We start from the raw sequence: 5,553 nt of genomic DNA on the forward strand, positions 1-5,553 counted from the left end.
CCTCCCAGAGCTTTTCAGAGTGGGGGACAGGGCAGCATCTTCCACCTGCCATGCTTGAACGGGCCCGTTCCATCCCGTCCCACGGCTTGAGGAGTGACTGTGGCTCCGCAGGGAGGGACCAGAGCTGCTCACAGGGCTCTGGGTGACAAATCACCGTGACATTGTTGAGGGGAGCACGTGCATGCAGTGATGGGGTTGTAATGAATTAAGTGCTGCTAGAATTGCTGCAGGACTGCTGTAAGGAATGTGCATGTGTTGTGAGGAGTAGGACACAGGTGTGATGGATATTGTCCATCAGCTGTGATAAAAAGCCTATCATCCCAATATATATTTTCAAAAACTAATTTAAGGCTGAAAGAGATTATTAAAAATGAGGAGAGGAAATTGTCTGGGATATATTTTAAGTCCCTTGCTAGGTAAGATGAATTCCAGAAGTCAAAATACTGCCTGTGGGGTGAAAGGAATCAATGCAGGTGTTGTGGTGGCTCATGATAAGAAGACAGGGCAATTCCACTGCCAGGGGAGAGCATCTGGGGAAGGACAGCCCTTGTCTGGAACTGGCGTGCTGGGGACCAGAAGGCTGAGCTGATCCCACGGCACAGGGACCATCCTGCAGCTGTCAGCCCTCCTCAAGAGAGTGGAGCACAGCACATCTCTGCCCTGAGCCCGGGGTCCACCTGGTCCCTTCCCACCTCGGTTCCCTTCCCGAGGCTGTGGCTGCTTTGCAGCTGGGCAGTGGAGACACGAGCTGGTGAAGGATCCTGGGGGTTCCCAGGGGAAGTAGCTTCTGCAAAATGACATTTACGAGCAGCCTTGCCTGGAGATGCTCGGGAGAGAAGCCCCCATACCTGGTGCTGGGTGGGCTCGGGCTCTGTTCCTCTGCATTTTATTCTCTGTCACTAAGAGGACACATGTCCCTGCACCCCAAGTGCTGTGCCAGCGTGGGTCTAAGGAGACAAACATGGCCAGCCTGCAACCTGCCATGCTCTGGACACCCGAAAATCTGAGTTTTGATCTTGGCTATTCCCTCACTCTTTCATTTATCTCTCTGTGCTGTTCTCGATGACAAGATCATTAGAAACCCGGTTGCTGTTGCTGAGCTCTTCCTCCTGAGCCGTGTGTAACCACGGACGATGTCTGCAAGACAAGAGGCTTAATTGTGTTCTGCCAGCATCGAGGGGCTGTCAGCCAGGCAAATTTAAAGCCAGGCTGGATGGGGGTGGGAGATGCACCTCCATTACTCACCAGCCTGGATGAGGTTTAGCTTTATTGTATCCGAAAATAACCAGAGCCTGGGAGGTGCTGATTGAAGCCATTTGAAAACACGACAACACCGGGACGAGAGGTGTCTAATCTGATGAAGCCAGAGTGCATTAGGTAAGAGCTGTGCAAAGCGAGGAAAACACAATTAAAGCATTCCTGAGGACAGCTGTCGACCTGCATCAGGGACAGTGGGGCTGAGACGTGGGCACGTGTCTGATGAAAACAAATAATCTGTTTGAAACACTCCTCAATAACAGAGCCCCAGCCACTGCTGGGCTCAGCCTCGGAGGGTCCCACCAGCCACAAGCTGGTGCAGGCCCATGCCTATGTGGGGTTCCTCAGGCAGGGCTGGTGGCACCTGCCTGTGCAGCACTGGGGGCATGGCAGGGTTTTGTCTTTGCAGGAAAACAGCCCAGGAGCAAGTCAGTGCCTCATTCCCCAGTGATGGAATAAGGAAGCTGCTGGGATGTGCCCGTGCATGGCACATCAGGGCTTTTCCCAGACAAACGCCCTTCCTGAGGCTGCCAGACTGACACCTTTCTCACAGTGTGTTGACCAGGCAGCATCCCTTCCCTCCATGCAGAATTTTGTAAGTTTTTGTCTCTAAATAACCCCTTAGAACCCTTCAGGCTGGTGAGGTGCCGGGGCCAGTGCTCTGGCCAGGGCAGGCAGCAGTCTCCCTGTGTCACCACTGTGGTGTCGGGGAAGTGGAAATGGAGGAAATGCTCCTTTTCCTTCAGTGCTCAGAGTGGCTTGTGCTTTGTGCTCTCTCTTCCCAAATCTGCTGTAGAGGAGCTGCATTAAGGGTCTGGGTTTCCTGTTGCACATTTGGACAGAGACACCTTCCGCTCTCCCTTTAGACTCCTGCTGTTATAAATAGTGATTAAACCCACACACTTCTGTAAATCGCTGGCAAAAGGAACTTGTATCAAATCATGCTTCTTTGGCAAGAGTTTAAATTGACAGTGACAAGCTTATTTCTAGAAGAAGGTTCTATTTTGGGGAGCTTGATTCATTGTGCCACTTGGCAGTTCTGATGCAGTGTGATGTGATACCTGACACATCCTGTTCTCTGCGAGGCAAAGCAGGGATTTATGCATTGCTGTGAGACAGAGCCACCCGGCTCTCATCAGGTGAGACAACACTGTTAGCAATGATTTTAACAGGCTCAGGGCAACTCTTATCCTTTTGGAGGTCCCTGAGCCTGTTTTTCCCTGGGGATGTACAGCATTCCTGATGTACATTCCATTACCCTGAGAACCTCTATTTACAGTCACAAACCACCATTTATCCAACACACAATTGCCATCACCCAGGAGCACCTAAATCTCACAAAAAGCCTTTTAATTGCCTTGTTAATCTCTTTGTCTCCTGGCATTTAATAGAATTCACTTAAAAATATTTCACAGCATAAACCCCCAGGGCTGAGTGCCATCCCTACAGCTGCCTGGAGGGACAGCCCCACCACCTCCATGCCTGGGACACTGGGAGCGTGTGGCTCCACTGTCCTCTCATCCTGGCTGCTGCCCCACTGCTGCCCCATCCCACCTGAGCACTCCGTTTAGCCCCCAGTGAACAGAGATGCCACATTCCCCTGGGAACTTGTCAATGGGGAACAAACTTCATTGTGAAGAAGGGACTTGCAAGAAAAACCTGAATTACCCAGTCCTACCAGAAGTGCCCATTTGCAGGGCACTCTGTAAACAGTTGTGCAACAGTCCTCCTGGCCTGACTGACTTGACAGCCTGGTCTGCCAACAGATCACAGCTCATTAAAATGGCCTTTTAATTACTGACATCCTCAAAGCCAGACACCATCCTGAAAAAAAGGGTTGTGGGGGCAGGTGCCTGGGGAGAACACCCTGTAAGTGCTCTTCATTGTAATAGAAACTCCAGAAACCTCGGAACAACTTCCCATCTCTCCTCTTTTCCCTTTGCCTCTGCTGTTGGGGCTCCAGAGGTGGTAGGAAAAGGGCAGCTCCTGCTTCCCCAGTGATGGCCAAGCCCATGCCACAGCAGTGGCTCTGGGACCAGTACAGACCTGCTGACAAAGCACAGCTCCTCTGCTTTTGTCTGTGCCCCTTCAGGGGTGGCAGCTGCCCAGGAGCGGCCGCTGTGCCGAGCGATAACGGCAGCTCTTTGTTTGATGCTGAAGGTGCTTGTCAGCCTCAGCGAGATAAAAAGGCCAAAGACATTTATAATTGTGCAATTAAATGTCTCCTGTGCCTTCCAGGTGGCTGTTGCTGCTGTGCAGATGTCCCTGCTGTCAGCAGGCAGCCACGAATGGAGAGGCAACTGCAGTCACCCATGGCAAGGCTGGTGGGTGCTGCTGGATTGCACCCAGCCCTGTGCCAGTGTCTCACAGCACCGTGCCAGGGTCACCCAGCCCTGCACCAAGGCTGCCTCAACTGGGATGTGCCACAAACCCCAGCACTTGTCTCACCCCTGGCATCCCTCAACAGCTGGCACAAGTGCACTCACCTTGTCCCTGGTCGAGGTGGGGCACGGCACCGAGGCAGCCTGGGGGGCACTGGGAGCCCATCCTTTGTGAGGCAGGAGGAGCTGAGGGGTCTGGCCTGGGGGGCAGTGGGAGCCCATCCTTTGTGAGGCAGGAGGAGCTGAGGGGTCTGGCCGTGTTGCAGCCTGGGCAGGGCTCTTCAGGCACACCGAGACTGTAGGAGGTGAATACGAGGAGGAAAGAAGGATCTGTCCTGGTAACACTTGAACTGAGAGATCCCTGATTACGATGATAGATGGCACCTGCTTTTCCTGATAATTAGCAGTCATTGGTATTCAAACCTTGCTCTTCCTCCAGAGCCAGGCTCTTTTAACATTCCCTGGGCAGGGGGACACATGCCAGGAAGGCCAGGCTTGTCTGACCCCAGCATGCTGCTGTCAGGGCTGCAGTGGCTCGTCCTGGCCTCACCAGCCATCACAGCAGAGACAGAGCTGTGCAGCCTCGCTGCTGGGAATGTCCAGAAGAGGAGCAGGGAAAATGATGGATTTTGTGTCTGAGGCTGGTGAGTGGGAGTGAGGGGTAAGAGGAGAAGCCCTGGCTCCTCCTTTGCCCTCCCCAAAACATGGAGCCACTGGTGGGGCTGACCAAACACTGTGGCAAATGCTCTCATCAGCACCATGCAATGAAAGTTTTATTTTAAAAAATCCTCCATATGAGCAGCATCTGCCAAGTGCTGAGGCCATCCCTGACTGAGCACTGCTGCACCTTGGGGTTCCCTGGCTGAGCCATAACAGTTCATTGATCCCCACTTGTCACCAGAGCTGCGTCCTCTGGTACAGCGTGGGGATGAGTGGGGTGCACGGGGTGCAAGGCTGGTGCAGGGCTGGCACAGGGGGGTGCCAGGAAGGTCACAGAAGAGACACAAACCCATTGCCACAGCCCACAGGAGGCACAGCTGCCAATAACTGGGTAAAATCTGCCTCTGCTTGGCTGTGACTGAGAATTTGCTGTTCGTCACCCTGCTCCAGAGCTCTAATTATTTCTTTATAGTGCCAGTACAGCCCTGGCCAGGCTCCGAGCTGAGGCTGCCTGAATTAATTGACCAACAGAAGGCAAATAGACTTTGCCCATTCTAAGCACCCATTCAGTCCTTTCCCAGCAGCTGTCACTGCTGTCACTGCACCAACCAGGGCTCCCGTGCCTGTTCCTTGGCATTGAGCAGCCTGGGAAAAAGAAAGAGATGTGAACGAGTGAGAGTCGCATCAAATAATTTCTAAATAACATTGTGCAGAGTTTGCATTTCAGGAGCTGGCCACACACAGTTCTCATTTACTCAATTGAACAATTAATTACATGGTTTGTGCACGGGAACTCTGCAGCATTTTCCCCTTGCTCAGCAGCATCCCCACACTCACACACCAGCTCCTGTATCAGACTGACCATTGCACTTGAACTGACAGCTCCACACTGCAAGCACTTCCATGGTTATCTGGTCCTTGGGATGATGGGAGGGATTCCCACCTGCCCAAACAGCATCTGGCCCCACAGGCCAGGCCATGCACCTTTCTGTCCACACAACACACACCAGCAAAGCAAAGTAGATGTTTTTGTCCCCACTATGAACTGTCAATAGCAAGAAATCACCCCCTCTAGCCACTCTACAGCTGGAGCACAGGCTCCCACCTTGGCATACACATTATTTAACAAAACAACATCACACCTAGCTGCTATTAAAACTGTCCCTTACCTGCCACCTGCCACCCTTGCTAAAGTGGCACTTCCCCCCAGAACACTGAAATGACCCACACAGACAAGCCAGGGCAGGATTAGTGG

General features: G+C 52.7%; 1 long non-coding RNA gene across 1 annotated transcript; it reads right to left on the reverse strand.

Annotated features, from left to right (window-relative positions):
* Positions 1-1,004: 1,004 nt before the first annotated feature.
* Positions 1,005-3,819, reverse strand: LOC114001628. The gene is made up of 3 exons (XR_003545622.2): positions 3,744-3,819; positions 1,246-1,384; positions 1,005-1,137 (listed from the first exon to the last, which is right to left on the reverse strand). It is a non-coding gene; the product is annotated as an uncharacterized LOC114001628 (long non-coding RNA).
* Positions 3,820-5,553: the final 1,734 nt, after the last annotated feature.

Source organism: Pipra filicauda, unplaced genomic scaffold (assembly GCF_003945595.2).
Source record: "Pipra filicauda isolate LSUMZ 115617 unplaced genomic scaffold, ASM394559v2 scaffold407_size631318_pilon, whole genome shotgun sequence".
In the NCBI taxonomy this organism is placed as follows: domain Eukaryota; kingdom Metazoa; phylum Chordata; class Aves; order Passeriformes; family Pipridae; genus Pipra; species Pipra filicauda.